The 18,580-nt window shown below is 38.0% G+C and overlaps 3 non-coding genes and 5 pseudogenes across 3 annotated transcripts; all 8 read left to right on the top strand.

Moving 5' to 3' along the window:
- Positions 1-2,388: 2,388 nt before the first annotated feature.
- Positions 2,389-2,559, top strand: LOC146171271 (U2 spliceosomal RNA; annotated as a pseudogene).
- Positions 2,560-8,117: 5,558 nt separating this feature from the next.
- LOC146171270 (U2 spliceosomal RNA) lies at positions 8,118-8,290 on the top strand (annotated as a pseudogene).
- Positions 8,291-10,615: 2,325 nt separating this feature from the next.
- On the top strand, positions 10,616-10,786 carry LOC146171269 (U2 spliceosomal RNA; annotated as a pseudogene).
- Positions 10,787-11,165: 379 nt separating this feature from the next.
- Positions 11,166-11,357, top strand: LOC146171268 (U2 spliceosomal RNA). The gene has a single exon (XR_014702888.1). It is a non-coding gene; the product is annotated as a U2 spliceosomal RNA (small nuclear RNA).
- A 2,324-nt stretch (positions 11,358-13,681) lies between these two features.
- On the top strand, positions 13,682-13,852 carry LOC146171267 (U2 spliceosomal RNA; annotated as a pseudogene).
- A 379-nt stretch (positions 13,853-14,231) lies between these two features.
- Positions 14,232-14,423, top strand: LOC146171266 (U2 spliceosomal RNA). The gene has a single exon (XR_014702977.1). It is a non-coding gene; the product is annotated as a U2 spliceosomal RNA (small nuclear RNA).
- Positions 14,424-16,762: 2,339 nt separating this feature from the next.
- LOC146171265 (U2 spliceosomal RNA) lies at positions 16,763-16,933 on the top strand (annotated as a pseudogene).
- Positions 16,934-17,312: 379 nt separating this feature from the next.
- On the top strand, positions 17,313-17,504 carry LOC146171264 (U2 spliceosomal RNA). Its single transcript, XR_014702967.1, has one exon. It is a non-coding gene; the product is annotated as a U2 spliceosomal RNA (small nuclear RNA).
- Positions 17,505-18,580: the final 1,076 nt, after the last annotated feature.

Genomic DNA, 18,580 nt, shown 5'->3' with positions numbered 1-18,580 from the left:
ATTTTCGCAACTGTAAATAATTAGTAATAATAGTTTACCTAGCCATTGTGGTTGGTTTTGCAGAGTGTGGAAGTAATTGGTAATTATATTTACGCAAATGTAAATAATTAGTATTAAAAGTTTACCTAGCCATTGTGGTTGGTTTTACAGTGTGGTAATAATTAGTAATTATATTTACGCAACTGTAAATAATTAGTAATAATTGTTTACCTAGCCAATGTGGTTGGTTTTACAGAGTGTAGTAATTATTTACGCAACTGTAAATAATTATTAATAATTGTTTATGTAGCCAATGTGGTTGGTTTTACAGAGTGTGGTAATAATTAGTAAGTATACTATGCAACTATAAATAATTAGTAATAAAAGTTTACCTAGCCATTGTGGTTGGTTTTACAGTGTGGTAATAATTAGTAATTATATTTACGCAACTGTAAATAATTAGTAATAATAGTTTACCTAGCAATTGTGGTTGGTTTTACAGAGTGTGGTTATAATTAGTAATTATATTCACGCAACTGTCAATAATTAGTAATAATTATTTACGCAACTGTAAATAATTATTAATAATTGTTTATGTAGCCAATGTGGTTGGTTTTACAGAGTGTGGTAATAATTAGTAAGTATACTATGCAACTATAAATAATTAGTAATAATTGTTTATCTAGCCAATGTGGTTGGTTTTACAGTGTGGTAATAATTAGTAATTATATTTTCGCAACTGTAAATAATTAGTAATAATAGTTTACCTAGCCATTGTGGTTGGTTTTACAGTGTGGAAGTAATTGGTAATTATATTTACGCAAATGTAAATAATTAGTATTAAAAGTTTACCTAGCCATTGTGGTTGGTTTTACAGTGTGGTAATAATTAGTAATTATATTTACGCAACTGTAAATAATTAGTAATAATAGTTTACCTAGCAATTGTGGTTGGTTTTACAGAGTGTGGTTATAATTAGTAATTATATTCACGCAACTGTCAATAATTAGTAATAATTATTTACGCAACTGTAAATAATTATTAATAATTGTTTATGTAGCCAATGTGGTTGGTTTTACAGAGTGTGGTAATAATTAGTAAGTATACTATGCAACTATAAATAATTAGTAATAATTGTTTATCTAGCCAATGTGGTTGGTTTTACAGTGTGGTAATAATTAGTAATTATATTTTCGCAACTGTAAATAATTAGTAATAATAGTTTACCTAGCCATTGTGGTTGGTTTTGCAGAGTGTGGAAGTAATTGGTAATTATATTTACGCAAATGTAAATAATTAGTATTAAAAGTTTACCTAGCCATTGTGGTTGGTTTTACAGTGTGGTAATAATTAGTAATTATATTTACGCAACTGTAAATAATTAGTAATAATTGTTTACCTAGCCAATGTGGTTGGTTTTACAGAGTGTAGTAATTATTTACGCAACTGTAAATAATTATTAATAATTGTTTATGTAGCCAATGTGGTTGGTTTTACAGAGTGTGGTAATAATTAGTAAGTATACTATGCAACTATAAATAATTAGTAATAAAAGTTTACCTAGCCATTGTGGTTGGTTTTACAGTGTGGTAATAATTAGTAATTATATTTACGCAACTGTAAATAATTAGTAATAATAGTTTACCTAGCAATTGTGGTTGGTTTTACAGAGTGTGGTTATAATTAGTAATTATATTCACGCAACTGTCAATAATTAGTAATAATTATTTACGCAACTGTAAATAATTATTAATAATTGTTTATGTAGCCAATGTGGTTGGTTTTACAGAGTGTGGTAATAATTAGTAAGTATACTATGCAACTATAAATAATTAGTAATAATTGTTTATCTAGCCAATGTGGTTGGTTTTACAGTGTGGTAATAATTAGTAATTATATTTTCGCAACTGTAAATAATTAGTAATAATAGTTTACCTAGCCATTGTGGTTGGTTTTACAGTGTGGAAGTAATTGGTAATTATATTTACGCAAATGTAAATAATTAGTATTAAAAGTTTACCTAGCCATTGTGGTTGGTTTTACAGTGTGGTAATAATTAGTAATTATATTTACGCAACTGTAAATAATTAGTAATAATTGTTTACCTAGCCAATATTGAGTAATTAGTGCAATAACCAGGACATAGCATATAAATAATTATTTACTTATTTATTTCCTTTTTAATTAGTAACTGCTCATTGATTGACATATGGACATATAAGCTATGCATTTGCACATACTGTGGTGTTGCTCTGTGATTGGTCGACACCTCCACGACGTCTTCCCTTCGCGACCAATAAGTGCTGTGGCAAAAATGTGACACTTTTGCTAACGACAACTATGAGGCAATAAAGGCTTTTGCCTTAATAGCAGTAGGTATCTGCAATAAAGCATTGCTTGCAAATGTACAAAACATTTCTGGAAAACACTGTTTTAACAGCTTGATATCAGTTGCCAGTTGTAATTTGTAACCCTGATATTATACTATTTTTTGTAATGCGGCAGAGCATTCTGGGCTTGCTGTACCTCTGCCACGGGTCTACCCGGTACTGCACTACTTCCGGGACTAGCTAAGCGACTCACGGTTTTTGGGGGAGGACAATCACAACTCAAAGATGAGGCCAACTAACTTTTTTCATTCGAGCTCACTGCTATCCATGTGCCTAACACAGCAATCCTCTCAATGCCTGTCTTATTGCATTGTTGGGCGCCTCGTGCATGCAGTGACACCTTGGGTTACTTTTTCCGCATGTCATTGCATGTGAGTCCATTATTTGAGGCAATAAAGAATGGTTTGATTAAGAATCCCCTTCAAGGGATGTGTCGAGATTTGGTAAACCATAGCTCAAGTGCTACAAACAAAAAACGGTGGACCGACGCTGTTTCTGCAACAACCGATAAGTGGCACCACTTGGGCATACATTTTTGATGGGATCGAACTGCAGTTCCTTGTCAATTTATCGCTTCTCGGCCTTTTGGCTAAGATCAAAGTGTAGTATCCTGGACCCCTGGACCCCCTGCTGTTCCTGGACCCCCCTGCTGACCCTGGACCCCTGGACTCATGGACCATCCGGACCTGCTGTTCTTGGAACCCCTGCTGTCCCTGGATTCCCGGTTGCTGTGAGAGCTTGTTTTTTTTTTTTTTTTTTTTTTTCCGGACCTGCTGTTCTTGGAACCCCTGCTGTCCCTGGATTCCCGGTTGCTGTGAGAGCTTGGTGAGAGCTCTCTTTTTTTACTAGTTCATTTAGTGTTTCCTATCCCCATTGTTGGCTTGTTTATGTAGTGTCTGGCAGTGTTTTTTGTCCTTCAAGTGTTCTTTTTTCTTAATTTGCTAGTTTTTTTTTTTTTTTTGTCCTTCTAGTTTTCCTTTTTTTTTTTTTTTTTTTTTTTTTTGCTTGTTCTTTAACCTCTCCGTTCTGTTTGTGCTCACATTCTTTGCAATCGGTTTATTCATGTAGTGCTTTCTGCCCTTAAACTTTTTTTTTTTTTTTCTTTTTCCGTCTTTGCTAGTTTTTTTTTTTTTTTTTTTTTTTTTTTTTTTTTTGTTTGTGTTCAAATTCTTTGCCATCCTTGTTGGTTTGTTCATGTAGTATCTGCCGCTGTTTCTCGCCGGTTGTGCCTTTAATTATTATTATTTTATTACTTTTTGTTGCATTGCCACCAGTTTTTTTTTTTTTTTCTTTTTTTTTCCTTTTTTTTTGAGAGCTTAGTGCGAATTCTTTGCATGTGTGCCCTTTTATTTTAGTTGAGGTGCTGATTTATTGGGTTCCTGCAATGTGATTTCATTGACAAGAGCCGTTTTCCAGTCAAGTGTGGTGTTTCCCATGTTTCGCTCCCGTTAAACTTTTTTTTTTTTTTTTTTTTTTTCTTTGAGCCTGGTGAAGGCTCTTTGCTGCGTTTGCCTGGTAATTGAGTGACGATTTTTATTAGTTGCTGCGTTGCTCTTTTTCACTTGTATTGTGTTGAGGGTGATTTGTGTGTGGTGTTTACTGGTGTTTCTCTCCTGTTCAGCTCCATCTTTTGTTTTGCTTTGCTACGAGCTTGGTGAGGGCTCTCATATTGTTTTTTTTTTTTTTTGGTGTTGAGCATTCTCTCTTTTTTTTTTTTTCTGCGCGCACTTTGGTTTTTCAGTCTCATTATTAGTGTATGTTAGCTGTTCTTTCTGGATAGTCTTTTTCCCCGTGGGAGCTGCAGCGCTGACCTCTTCTGCGGAAGGAAATCCATTATCGCAGTATGTCGCGCGGATACACCCCGCCATTTCTTCCAGACGACCGCCGCCGCTAGAAGTGATGTCATCGCCCCCGACAAGCAGCGCCTTCACCGCCAGCAAAAGCCGCATTCCAGTCCGATCGCCGTCCACCAGTCCAAGCCCGGCCAACAATGAAGAACCGCCACAGCCCGGATCGCAACCTCGCCGTGATGGGAACAGCCTTACGCTGTTCTTTCCGCTGGCGAGGACGTTCCGATGTACGGAAGAGGGATGCGCTACCGCGTACTCCCCGGTATTGTGGACGTCCAGGCGGCAGTCCCTGACTCGGCATCTTGAAAGTGAGCATGGGGTGCGCATAAGCCAGGTCACGCATTTTTGCACTCTCTGCCACAGAGAGGTCGGTCCTCGGCCAAAAGCGCATCCCTGTCTTACTGGAGAGAAGCTCGAGGTGGCCAGCACTGACTTGCACAGCCACAAGTGCGGTGATTGCCAGCTCTCTTTTCCATCAAAAAGAGGGCTGGAAAATCATCACATGTGGCACCGCAAACAGACTGCCATGCAGGGATTACCGCCTCGTCCCGTGCCACCGTTAGCGGCGACGAGAAGACTAAGACGGACACCATCACGGGATGCCAGACCACCGGATCTAGAGCCCCCACAAGAAGAGGACATCAGCCAAGACGCAAGGACACCACCAGCAACGCCTCAACAAGACACCAATGGGGAGGAAGCGGGCCAGGAAGAGCCACGATCGCTCACCCCCATCTCTCCTCCTCCAGAGAGCAGCACCACAACGAGAGCAGCAACACCAGCACTAATTTTTCCCACCTCCCCATCCCAGCAGGATGACCAGGGAATTCCCGTGCCTGCCAGCAGCACACCCAACAGCAGCAGGGAGATGGAGAATTCACAAGATTCTCCTTCCTTGCAGGCAGGCGACGGACTACAGGCTCACCTGTCAACAATCAGCGAGGAAAGCAATACATCGCAGCTTCAAGACGACGACGGCGGCGGCCACCATGACGCAACTGCCACCCAGGGAGCACTAACTGATTCTCTTTCTGATGAACTGGAGTGCGAGGGCATACTCGTCGACCACACCAGGCGCCTCCGGTGTTTGCTGCGTGAGCCTGTGTCTGCTGAGGGTTGGGATGGTTTTCTTTCCATCTTGGAGGAGGCCATCACCGAGGTTGGAAAGGCGGTAAAGCTGCCGAAGGCTCCGGCCGGAGGTAAGCCGCGCCGTCCGACCAACCCCGACAACGCTCAGCAGATCCAGTCTCTTTACCGCAGGAATCGCCGCCGAGCAGTACGCCTGATTGTGGACGGCGAGTCGCCTATGTGCACGGTTCCTTTACAGGATCTCGAGAACCACTTCACTGCAATGTGGGGCCCCAAGGAGGTGGACACCAGCCTTCTTCTCAACAAGGCCAAGAGCGGCGACCTCACGGAATTCCCTCTAGACAAGTTCACCGAAGAGGAGGTCCTGACGAAGCTGAGGAAATGTGAGAACACCGCGCCCGGCAACGACCGAATCACCTACCAGCACTGGAAGACGACAGACCCTGAAGCAGCCTTCCTGACAGCAGCATTCAACGCCTGCCTCAAGTTCAAGAGAGTGCCCCCAGCATGGAAGGAGTCCCGGACCATCCTCATCCACAAGAAGGGACCTGCGGAGGACGTCACGAACTGGCGCCCCATCGCACTCGGGTCGACGATTTCAAAGCTGTATGCTGGGTGTCTCGCCACTCGGCTGCAGCGATGGATCGCTGAACACGAGCTGCTCTCTCGTTGTCAAAAGGGGTTCCTGCCGCACGATGGTGTGTTTGAGCACAACTTCGTGCTGCAGGAGCGCCTTGACGCAGCGAGGGGTGGCGGTGGGGAGCTGTGCGTGGCGTTCCTTGACTTCAGCAACGCCTTTGGATCTGTCGCCCACAACGCCCTCATCGACGCACTACGTGGAGCAGGCGCCGGCAACGACTTCTGTTCGATCGTCGCTGACCTCTACAGGGACAACACCACCACCATCATAGGACAAGAAGGATCAACACGGCCGATCGACATTTCTGCAGGGATTCGACAGGGATGCCCACTGAGCGGGCTCTTGTTTAATTTTGTCATTGACCCTGTTTTGCGTGCTGTGCAGGGAGGCGAGAGGCAGCACAACATCCTGGCCTACGCCGATGACCTCACCCCCCTGGCCAATGACCCGGAGATGCTTCAAGCCCGCATTAATACTGTTGAATCCCTTTCTTCTAGGCTGGGACTACAGCTTAACCCAGCGAAGTGCCGCACTCTTCATCTGAGCGGCAAAACACCGGTTGGTACAAGACTGACCCCTTTCTTTATTGCAGGAGCTGAGATCCCAATTATCCAGGATTTTGAAAGCCAGACGTTCCTGGGCCGCCCTGTGGGGTTCAACGTCTTCCCGGACAGAGCTACTGTGGACCAGGCCATCAACACCGGCCGCCGCCTGCTTAGCTCAATGCTCGCCCCTTGGCAGAGATTGGACGCTGTGAAAACATTTGTATATCCAGCGCTCAATTTCTCCATGCGGTGCGGTGTGTTGGGCAAGTCAGAGTGGGCGCGCCTCGACGATGCACTGCGGCCACTAATCAAAAAATCCCTTTATCTTCCAGGAACCGCAGCCAATGAATACCTCTACGGCAGCGCAGCATCGGGCTCGGTCGGCATCCCCCTCGCAGCGGAGCTGAGCGACATCTGCCGCATTGACAATGCATTTAAGCTCCTCTCCTCTCTTGATCTAGAGGTGCGAGATCTAGCGCTGCATGCCGTTACTGCCATCACGACGAAGAGACTACGCCGACCAGCCACGGATGAGGACATCGCTGCCTACCTGACAGGGGAGACGGAGGGAGACTTCCGAGCTAGGGCAACGCAGCTTCAGTCTGTATGGACGGAGGCTCGCAAGGCTTCCCGGCGCCTGGCGGTCACGTGGGAGATGCAGGAGGGGGGCCCCAGCATCACTCGCGCCGACGTGACCGTCACGCAGAAGCAGCGCACGAAAGTGGTGAGGACACTTCGGAGCATCGCTATGCGCGCACGAGATCACAATCTCCACGAAAAGCCTAACCAGGGGAAAGTGATGGAGTGCGTAGCAGCCGACCGTAGCAGTTCCCACTTCATGAGGACGGGGCGCTTCACTCGCTTCTGCGATTGGCGTTTCGTGCACCGTGCGAGGCTGAACCTGCTGCCCCTCAACGGAGCCAGGCCGTGGGATGTCGCTGCTGACCAGCGGTGTCGGAGATGCGGGCAAGACAAGGAATCCCTCCCGCATGTTCTCTGCCACTGCATGCGCCAGAGCGTCGCCTACACCAGCCGACACAACAGGATCGTCGACCGGCTGAAGACAGCCGCTGAGAAGCGATTCACCGTCACCCATGAGAACCGGCCCGTGGGTGACACGAACCTCCGCCCAGATCTTGTTCTGGCGCGCGGGGAAACGGCGATTGTCATTGATGTCACATGCCCCTTTGACAATCGCAAAACCGCCTTCGATGCTGCACGGGAGAGTAAGGTCGCCAAGTACGAACCCGTTCGCCAATACCTGCTCCGGAAATTCCAGCGGGTCAGCATTGAGGCAGTCGTTGTTGGGGCCCTGGGCTCCTGGGACCCCAACAATGACAAAGTGATGAGGCGCCTCTGTAGCAAACGCTACATGCGTCTCTTCAAGAAGCTGGCGGTGAGCGATACCATCGCAGCTTCTCGTGAAGTCTATGCTAAACACGTAGCTGCAAATTGAAGGGCTCGCACTTCGGTGGACTTCAGCAGCTCGAGTTAGAAAGACTTCCTACACGCACAACAATACACTCACCCCACAGCAGGAATAAAACTTTACAGATGAGATTTCCCCTAAAAAGGAATGAACAACAACAGTAGGTGTCTGCAATAAAACTGCTAGGAAATGTACAAAACATTTCTGAAAAACACTCTGTTCTTAACAGCTTAATATCTGTTACGGGTTCTAATTGTACCCATGATATTAAACTGATTTTTGTAGCGCGGCGGAGTGTTCGGGGCTTGCTCCAACTCCGCCACGGGTCGACCCGGTACTGCACTACTTCCGGGACCGGCCCAGCATCTCCCCCTTTTGGGGGGAGAAGGCACAATTGAAAAAAAAACAGAAAAACTGCTTTGTTTTGTTCTAGAAATTTTTGGACTTTTTTTTTCCGACTTTTTTTTCCGACTTTTTTTTCCGACTTTTTTTTCCGACTTTTTTTTCCGACTTTTACTGTTATGTGGTTGGTTTTACAGAGTGTAGTAATTATTTACGCAACTGTAAATAATTATTAATAATTGTTTATGTAGCCAATGTGGTTGGTTTTACAGAGTGTGGTAATAATTAGTAAGTATACTATGCAACTATAAATAATTAGTAATAAAAGTTTACCTAGCCATTGTGGTTGGTTTTACAGTGTGGTAATAATTAGTAATTATATTTACGCAACTGTAAATAATTAGTAATAATAGTTTACCTAGCAATTGTGGTTGGTTTTACAGAGTGTGGTTATAATTAGTAATTATATTCACGCAACTGTCAATAATTAGTAATAATTATTTACGCAACTGTAAATAATTATTAATAATTGTTTATGTAGCCAATGTGGTTGGTTTTACAGAGTGTGGTAATAATTAGTAAGTATACTATGCAACTATAAATAATTAGTAATAATTGTTTATCTAGCCAATGTGGTTGGTTTTACAGTGTGGTAATAATTAGTAATTATATTTTCGCAACTGTAAATAATTAGTAATAATAGTTTACCTAGCCATTGTGGTTGGTTTTACAGTGTGGAAGTAATTGGTAATTATATTTACGCAAATGTAAAATAATTAGTATTAAAAGTTTACCTAGCCATTGTGGTTGGTTTTACAGTGTGGTAATAATTAGTAATTATATTTACGCAACTGTAAATAATTAGTAATAATAGTTTACCTAGCAATTGTGGTTGGTTTTACAGAGTGTGGTTATAATTAGTAATTATATTCACGCAACTGTCAATAATTAGTAATAATTATTTACGCAACTGTAAATAATTATTAATAATTGTTTATGTAGCCAATGTGGTTGGTTTTACAGAGTGTGGTAATAATTAGTAAGTATACTATGCAACTATAAATAATTAGTAATAATTGTTTATCTAGCCAATGTGGTTGGTTTTACAGTGTGGTAATAATTAGTAATTATATTTTCGCAACTGTAAATAATTAGTAATAATAGTTTACCTAGCCATTGTGGTTGGTTTTGCAGAGTGTGGAAGTAATTGGTAATTATATTTACGCAAATGTAAATAATTAGTATTAAAAGTTTACCTAGCCATTGTGGTTGGTTTTACAGTGTGGTAATAATTAGTAATTATATTTACGCAACTGTAAATAATTAGTAATAATTGTTTACCTAGCCAATGTGGTTGGTTTTACAGAGTGTAGTAATTATTTACGCAACTGTAAATAATTATTAATAATTGTTTATGTAGCCAATGTGGTTGGTTTTACAGAGTGTGGTAATAATTAGTAAGTATACTATGCAACTATAAATAATTAGTAATAAAAGTTTACCTAGCCATTGTGGTTGGTTTTACAGTGTGGTAATAATTAGTAATTATATTTACGCAACTGTAAATAATTAGTAATAATAGTTTACCTAGCAATTGTGGTTGGTTTTACAGAGTGTGGTTATAATTAGTAATTATATTCACGCAACTGTCAATAATTAGTAATAATTATTTACGCAACTGTAAATAATTATTAATAATTGTTTATGTAGCCAATGTGGTTGGTTTTACAGAGTGTGGTAATAATTAGTAAGTATACTATGCAACTATAAATAATTAGTAATAATTGTTTATCTAGCCAATGTGGTTGGTTTTACAGTGTGGTAATAATTAGTAATTATATTTTCGCAACTGTAAATAATTAGTAATAATAGTTTACCTAGCCATTGTGGTTGGTTTTACAGTGTGGAAGTAATTGGTAATTATATTTACGCAAATGTAAATAATTAGTATTAAAAGTTTACCTAGCCATTGTGGTTGGTTTTACAGTGTGGTAATAATTAGTAATTATATTTACGCAACTGTAAATAATTAGTAATAATTGTTTACCTAGCCAATATTGAGTAATTAGTGCAATAACCAGGACATAGCATATAAATAATTATTTACTTATTTATTTCCTTTTTAATTAGTAACTGCTCATTGATTGACATATGGACATATAAGCTATGCATTTGCACATACTGTGGTGTTGCTCTGTGATTGGTCGACACCTCCACGACGTCTTCCCTTCGCGACCAATAAGTGCTGTGGCAAAAATGTGACACTTTTGCTAACGACAACTATGAGGCAATAAAGGCTTTTGCCTTAATAGCAGTAGGTATCTGCAATAAAGCATTGCTTGCAAATGTACAAAACATTTCTGGAAAACACTGTTTTAACAGCTTGATATCAGTTGCCAGTTGTAATTTGTAACCCTGATATTATACTATTTTTTGTAATGCGGCAGAGCATTCTGGGCTTGCTGTACCTCTGCCACGGGTCTACCCGGTACTGCACTACTTCCGGGACTAGCTAAGCGACTCACGGTTTTTGGGGGAGGACAATCACAACTCAAAGATGAGGCCAACTAACTTTTTTCATTCGAGCTCACTGCTATCCATGTGCCTAACACAGCAATCCTCTCAATGCCTGTCTTATTGCATTGTTGGGCGCCTCGTGCATGCAGTGACACCTTGGGTTACTTTTTCCGCATGTCATTGCATGTGAGTCCATTATTTGAGGCAATAAAGAATGGTTTGATTAAGAATCCCCTTCAAGGGATGTGTCGAGATTTGGTAAACCATAGCTCAAGTGCTACAAACAAAAAACGGTGGACCGACGCTGTTTCTGCAACAACCGATAAGTGGCACCACTTGGGCATACATTTTTGATGGGATCGAACTGCAGTTCCTTGTCAATTTATCGCTTCTCGGCCTTTTGGCTAAGATCAAAGTGTAGTATCTGTTCTTAACAGCTTAATATCTGTTACGGGTTCTAATTGTACCCATGATATTAAACTGATTTTTGTAGCGCGGCGGAGTGTTCGGGGCTTGCTCCAACTCCGCCACGGGTCGACCCGGTACTGCACTACTTCCGGGACCGGCCCAGCATCTCCCCCTTTTGGGGGGAGAAGGCACAATTGAAAAAAAAACAGAAAAACTGCTTTGTTTTGTTCTAGAAATTTTTGGACTTTTTTTTTCCGACTTTTTTTTCCGACTTTTTTTTCCGACTTTTTTTTCCGACTTTTTTTTCCGACTTTTACTGTTATGTGGTTGGTTTTACAGAGTGTAGTAATTATTTACGCAACTGTAAATAATTATTAATAATTGTTTATGTAGCCAATGTGGTTGGTTTTACAGAGTGTGGTAATAATTAGTAAGTATACTATGCAACTATAAATAATTAGTAATAAAAGTTTACCTAGCCATTGTGGTTGGTTTTACAGTGTGGTAATAATTAGTAATTATATTTACGCAACTGTAAATAATTAGTAATAATAGTTTACCTAGCAATTGTGGTTGGTTTTACAGAGTGTGGTTATAATTAGTAATTATATTCACGCAACTGTCAATAATTAGTAATAATTATTTACGCAACTGTAAATAATTATTAATAATTGTTTATGTAGCCAATGTGGTTGGTTTTACAGAGTGTGGTAATAATTAGTAAGTATACTATGCAACTATAAATAATTAGTAATAATTGTTTATCTAGCCAATGTGGTTGGTTTTACAGTGTGGTAATAATTAGTAATTATATTTTCGCAACTGTAAATAATTAGTAATAATAGTTTACCTAGCCATTGTGGTTGGTTTTACAGTGTGGAAGTAATTGGTAATTATATTTACGCAAATGTAAATAATTAGTATTAAAAGTTTACCTAGCCATTGTGGTTGGTTTTACAGTGTGGTAATAATTAGTAATTATATTTACGCAACTGTAAATAATTAGTAATAATAGTTTACCTAGCAATTGTGGTTGGTTTTACAGAGTGTGGTTATAATTAGTAATTATATTCACGCAACTGTCAATAATTAGTAATAATTATTTACGCAACTGTAAATAATTATTAATAATTGTTTATGTAGCCAATGTGGTTGGTTTTACAGAGTGTGGTAATAATTAGTAAGTATACTATGCAACTATAAATAATTAGTAATAATTGTTTATCTAGCCAATGTGGTTGGTTTTACAGTGTGGTAATAATTAGTAATTATATTTTCGCAACTGTAAATAATTAGTAATAATAGTTTACCTAGCCATTGTGGTTGGTTTTGCAGAGTGTGGAAGTAATTGGTAATTATATTTACGCAAATGTAAATAATTAGTATTAAAAGTTTACCTAGCCATTGTGGTTGGTTTTACAGTGTGGTAATAATTAGTAATTATATTTACGCAACTGTAAATAATTAGTAATAATTGTTTACCTAGCCAATGTGGTTGGTTTTACAGAGTGTAGTAATTATTTACGCAACTGTAAATAATTATTAATAATTGTTTATGTAGCCAATGTGGTTGGTTTTACAGAGTGTGGTAATAATTAGTAAGTATACTATGCAACTATAAATAATTAGTAATAAAAGTTTACCTAGCCATTGTGGTTGGTTTTACAGTGTGGTAATAATTAGTAATTATATTTACGCAACTGTAAATAATTAGTAATAATAGTTTACCTAGCAATTGTGGTTGGTTTTACAGAGTGTGGTTATAATTAGTAATTATATTCACGCAACTGTCAATAATTAGTAATAATTATTTACGCAACTGTAAATAATTATTAATAATTGTTTATGTAGCCAATGTGGTTGGTTTTACAGAGTGTGGTAATAATTAGTAAGTATACTATGCAACTATAAATAATTAGTAATAATTGTTTATCTAGCCAATGTGGTTGGTTTTACAGTGTGGTAATAATTAGTAATTATATTTTCGCAACTGTAAATAATTAGTAATAATAGTTTACCTAGCCATTGTGGTTGGTTTTACAGTGTGGAAGTAATTGGTAATTATATTTACGCAAATGTAAATAATTAGTATTAAAAGTTTACCTAGCCATTGTGGTTGGTTTTACAGTGTGGTAATAATTAGTAATTATATTTACGCAACTGTAAATAATTAGTAATAATTGTTTACCTAGCCAATATTGAGTAATTAGTGCAATAACCAGGACATAGCATATAAATAATTATTTACTTATTTATTTCCTTTTTAATTAGTAACTGCTCATTGATTGACATATGGACATATAAGCTATGCATTTGCACATACTGTGGTGTTGCTCTGTGATTGGTCGACACCTCCACGACGTCTTCCCTTCGCGACCAATAAGTGCTGTGGCAAAAATGTGACACTTTTGCTAACGACAACTATGAGGCAATAAAGGCTTTTGCCTTAATAGCAGTAGGTATCTGCAATAAAGCATTGCTTGCAAATGTACAAAACATTTCTGGAAAACACTGTTTTAACAGCTTGATATCAGTTGCCAGTTGTAATTTGTAACCCTGATATTATACTATTTTTTGTAATGCGGCAGAGCATTCTGGGCTTGCTGTACCTCTGCCACGGGTCTACCCGGTACTGCACTACTTCCGGGACTAGCTAAGCGACTCACGGTTTTTGGGGGAGGACAATCACAACTCAAAGATGAGGCCAACTAACTTTTTTCATTCGAGCTCACTGCTATCCATGTGCCTAACACAGCAATCCTCTCAATGCCTGTCTTATTGCATTGTTGGGCGCCTCGTGCATGCAGTGACACCTTGGGTTACTTTTTCCGCATGTCATTGCATGTGAGTCCATTATTTGAGGCAATAAAGAATGGTTTGATTAAGAATCCCCTTCAAGGGATGTGTCGAGATTTGGTAAACCATAGCTCAAGTGCTACAAACAAAAAACGGTGGACCGACGCTGTTTCTGCAACAACCGATAAGTGGCACCACTTGGGCATACATTTTTGATGGGATCGAACTGCAGTTCCTTGTCAATTTATCGCTTCTCGGCCTTTTGGCTAAGATCAAAGTGTAGTATCTGTTCTTAACAGCTTAATATCTGTTACGGGTTCTAATTGTACCCATGATATTAAACTGATTTTTGTAGCGCGGCGGAGTGTTCGGGGCTTGCTCCAACTCCGCCACGGGTCGACCCGGTACTGCACTACTTCCGGGACCGGCCCAGCATCTCCCCCTTTTGGGGGGAGAAGGCACAATTGAAAAAAAAACAGAAAAACTGCTTTGTTTTGTTCTAGAAATTTTTGGACTTTTTTTTTCCGACTTTTTTTTCCGACTTTTTTTTCCGACTTTTTTTTCCGACTTTTTTTTCCGACTTTTTTTTCCGACTTTTACTGTTATGTGGTTGGTTTTACAGAGTGTAGTAATTATTTACGCAACTGTAAATAATTATTAATAATTGTTTATGTAGCCAATGTGGTTGGTTTTACAGAGTGTGGTAATAATTAGTAAGTATACTATGCAACTATAAATAATTAGTAATAAAAGTTTACCTAGCCATTGTGGTTGGTTTTACAGTGTGGTAATAATTAGTAATTATATTTACGCAACTGTAAATAATTAGTAATAATAGTTTACCTAGCAATTGTGGTTGGTTTTACAGAGTGTGGTTATAATTAGTAATTATATTCACGCAACTGTCAATAATTAGTAATAATTATTTACGCAACTGTAAATAATTATTAATAATTGTTTATGTAGCCAATGTGGTTGGTTTTACAGAGTGTGGTAATAATTAGTAAGTATACTATGCAACTATAAATAATTAGTAATAATTGTTTATCTAGCCAATGTGGTTGGTTTTACAGTGTGGTAATAATTAGTAATTATATTTTCGCAACTGTAAATAATTAGTAATAATAGTTTACCTAGCCATTGTGGTTGGTTTTGCAGAGTGTGGAAGTAATTGGTAATTATATTTACGCAAATGTAAATAATTAGTATTAAAAGTTTACCTAGCCATTGTGGTTGGTTTTACAGTGTGGTAATAATTAGTAATTATATTTACGCAACTGTAAATAATTAGTAATAATAGTTTACCTAGCAATTGTGGTTGGTTTTACAGAGTGTGGTTATAATTAGTAATTATATTCACGCAACTGTCAATAATTAGTAATAATTATTTACGCAACTGTAAATAATTATTAATAATTGTTTATGTAGCCAATGTGGTTGGTTTTACAGAGTGTGGTAATAATTAGTAAGTATACTATGCAACTATAAATAATTAGTAATAATTGTTTATCTAGCCAATGTGGTTGGTTTTACAGTGTGGTAATAATTAGTAATTATATTTTCGCAACTGTAAATAATTAGTAATAATAGTTTACCTAGCCATTGTGGTTGGTTTTGCAGAGTGTGGAAGTAATTGGTAATTATATTTACGCAAATGTAAATAATTAGTATTAAAAGTTTACCTAGCCATTGTGGTTGGTTTTACAGTGTGGTAATAATTAGTAATTATATTTACGCAACTGTAAATAATTAGTAATAATTGTTTACCTAGCCAATGTGGTTGGTTTTACAGAGTGTAGTAATTATTTACGCAACTGTAAATAATTATTAATAATTGTTTATGTAGCCAATGTGGTTGGTTTTACAGAGTGTGGTAATAATTAGTAAGTATACTATGCAACTATAAATAATTAGTAATAAAAGTTTACCTAGCCATTGTGGTTGGTTTTACAGTGTGGTAATAATTAGTAATTATATTTACGCAACTGTAAATAATTAGTAATAATAGTTTACCTAGCAATTGTGGTTGGTTTTACAGAGTGTGGTTATAATTAGTAATTATATTCACGCAACTGTCAATAATTAGTAATAATTATTTACGCAACTGTAAATAATTATTAATAATTGTTTATGTAGCCAATGTGGTTGGTTTTACAGAGTGTGGTAATAATTAGTAAGTATACTATGCAACTATAAATAATTAGTAATAATTGTTTATCTAGCCAATGTGGTTGGTTTTACAGTGTGGTAATAATTAGTAATTATATTTTCGCAACTGTAAATAATTAGTAATAATAGTTTACCTAGCCATTGTGGTTGGTTTTACAGTGTGGAAGTAATTGGTAATTATATTTACGCAAATGTAAATAATTAGTATTAAAAGTTTACCTAGCCATTGTGGTTGGTTTTACAGTGTGGTAATAATTAGTAATTATATTTACGCAACTGTAAATAATTAGTAATAATTGTTTACCTAGCCAATATTGAGTAATTAGTGCAATAACCAGGACATAGCATATAAATAATTATTTACTTATTTATTTCCTTTTTAATTAGTAACTGCTCATTGATTGACATATGGACATATAAGCTATGCATTTGCACATACTGTGGTGTTGCTCTGTGATTGGTCGACACCTCCACGACGTCTTCCCTTCGCGACCAATAAGTGCTGTGGCAAAAATGTGACACTTTTGCTAACGACAACTATGAGGCAATAAAGGCTTTTGCCTTAATAGCAGTAGGTATCTGCAATAAAGCATTGCTTGCAAATGTACAAAACATTTCTGGAAAACACTGTTTTAACAGCTTGATATCAGTTGCCAGTTGTAATTTGTAACCCTGATATTATACTATTTTTTGTAATGCGGCAGAGCATTCTGGGCTTGCTGTACCTCTGCCACGGGTCTACCCGGTACTGCACTACTTCCGGGACTAGCTAAGCGACTCACGGTTTTTGGGGGAGGACAATCACAACTCAAAGATGAGGCCAACTAACTTTTTTCATTCGAGCTCACTGCTATCCATGTGCCTAACACAGCAATCCTCTCAATGCCTGTCTTATTGCATTGTTGGGCGCCTCGTGCATGCAGTGACACCTTGGGTTACTTTTTCCGCATGTCATTGCATGTGAGTCCATTATTTGAGGCAATAAAGAATGGTTTGATTAAGAATCCCCTTCAAGGGATGTGTCGAGATTTGGTAAACCATAGCTCAAGTGCTACAAACAAAAAACGGTGGACCGACGCTGTTTCTGCAACAACCGATAAGTGGCACCACTTGGGCATACATTTTTGATGGGATCGAACTGCAGTTCCTTGTCAATTTATCGCTTCTCGGCCTTTTGGCTAAGATCAAAGTGTAGTATCTGTTCTTAACAGCTTAATATCTGTTACGGGTTCTAATTGTACCCATGATATTAAACTGATTTTTGTAGCGCGGCGGAGTGTTCGGGGCTTGCTCCAACTCCGCCACGGGTCGACCCGGTACTGCACTACTTCCGGGACCGGCCCAGCATCTCCCCCTTTTGGGGGGAGAAGGCACAATTGAAAAAAAAACAGAAAAACTGCTTTGTTTTGTTCTAGAAATTTTTGGACTTTTTTTTTCCGACTTTTTTTTCCGACTTTTTTTTCCGACTTTTTTTTCCGACTTTTTTTTCCGACTTTTTTTTCCGACTTTTACTGTTATGTGGTTGGTTTTACAGAGTGTAGTAATTATTTACGCAACTGTAAATAATTATTAATAATTGTTTATGTAGCCAATGTGGTTGGTTTTACAGAGTGTGGTAATAATTAGTAAGTATACTATGCAACTATAAATAATTAGTAATAAAAGTTTACCTAGCCATTGTGGTTGGTTTTACAGTGTGGTAATAATTAGTAATTATATTTACGCAACTGTAAATAATTAGTAATAATAGTTTACCTAGCAATTGTGGTTGGTTTTACAGAGTGTGGTTATAATTAGTAATTATATTCACGCAACTGTCAATAATTAGTAATAATTATTTACGCAACTGTAAATAATTATTAATAATTGTTTATGTAGCCAATGTGGTTGGTTTTACAGAGTGTGGTAATAATTAGTAAGTATACTATGCAACTATAAATAATTAGTAATAATTGTTTATCTAGCCAATGTGGTTGGTTTTACAGTGTGGTAATAATTAGTAATTATATTTTCGCAACTGTAAATAATTAGTAATAATAGTTTACCTAGCCATTGTGGTTGGTTTTGCAGAGTGTGGAAGTAATTGGTAATTATATTTACGCAAATGTAAATAATTAGTATTAAAAGTTTACCTAGCCATTGTGGTTGGTTTTACAGTGTGGTAATAATTAGTAATTATATTTACGCAACTGTAAATAATTAGTAATAATAGTTTACCTAGCAATTGTGGTTGGTTTTACAGAGTGTGGTTATAATTAGTAATTATATTCACGCAACTGTCAATAATTAGTAATAATTATTTACGCAACTGTAAATAATTATTAATAATTGTTTATGTAGCCAATGTGGTTGGTTTTACAGAGTGTGGTAATAATTAGTAAGTATACTATGCAACTATAAATAATTAGTAATAATTGTTTATCTAG

The sequence above is a fragment of the Amblyomma maculatum genome, unplaced genomic scaffold (genome assembly GCF_055883805.1).
Source record: "Amblyomma maculatum isolate TAMU_Amacu unplaced genomic scaffold, ASM5588380v1 scaffold_23, whole genome shotgun sequence".
Lineage (NCBI taxonomy): Eukaryota > Metazoa > Arthropoda > Arachnida > Ixodida > Ixodidae > Amblyomma > Amblyomma maculatum.
The sequence above is the reverse complement of the archived record's forward strand: the minus strand, read 5'-3'. Positions and strand labels throughout refer to the sequence as shown.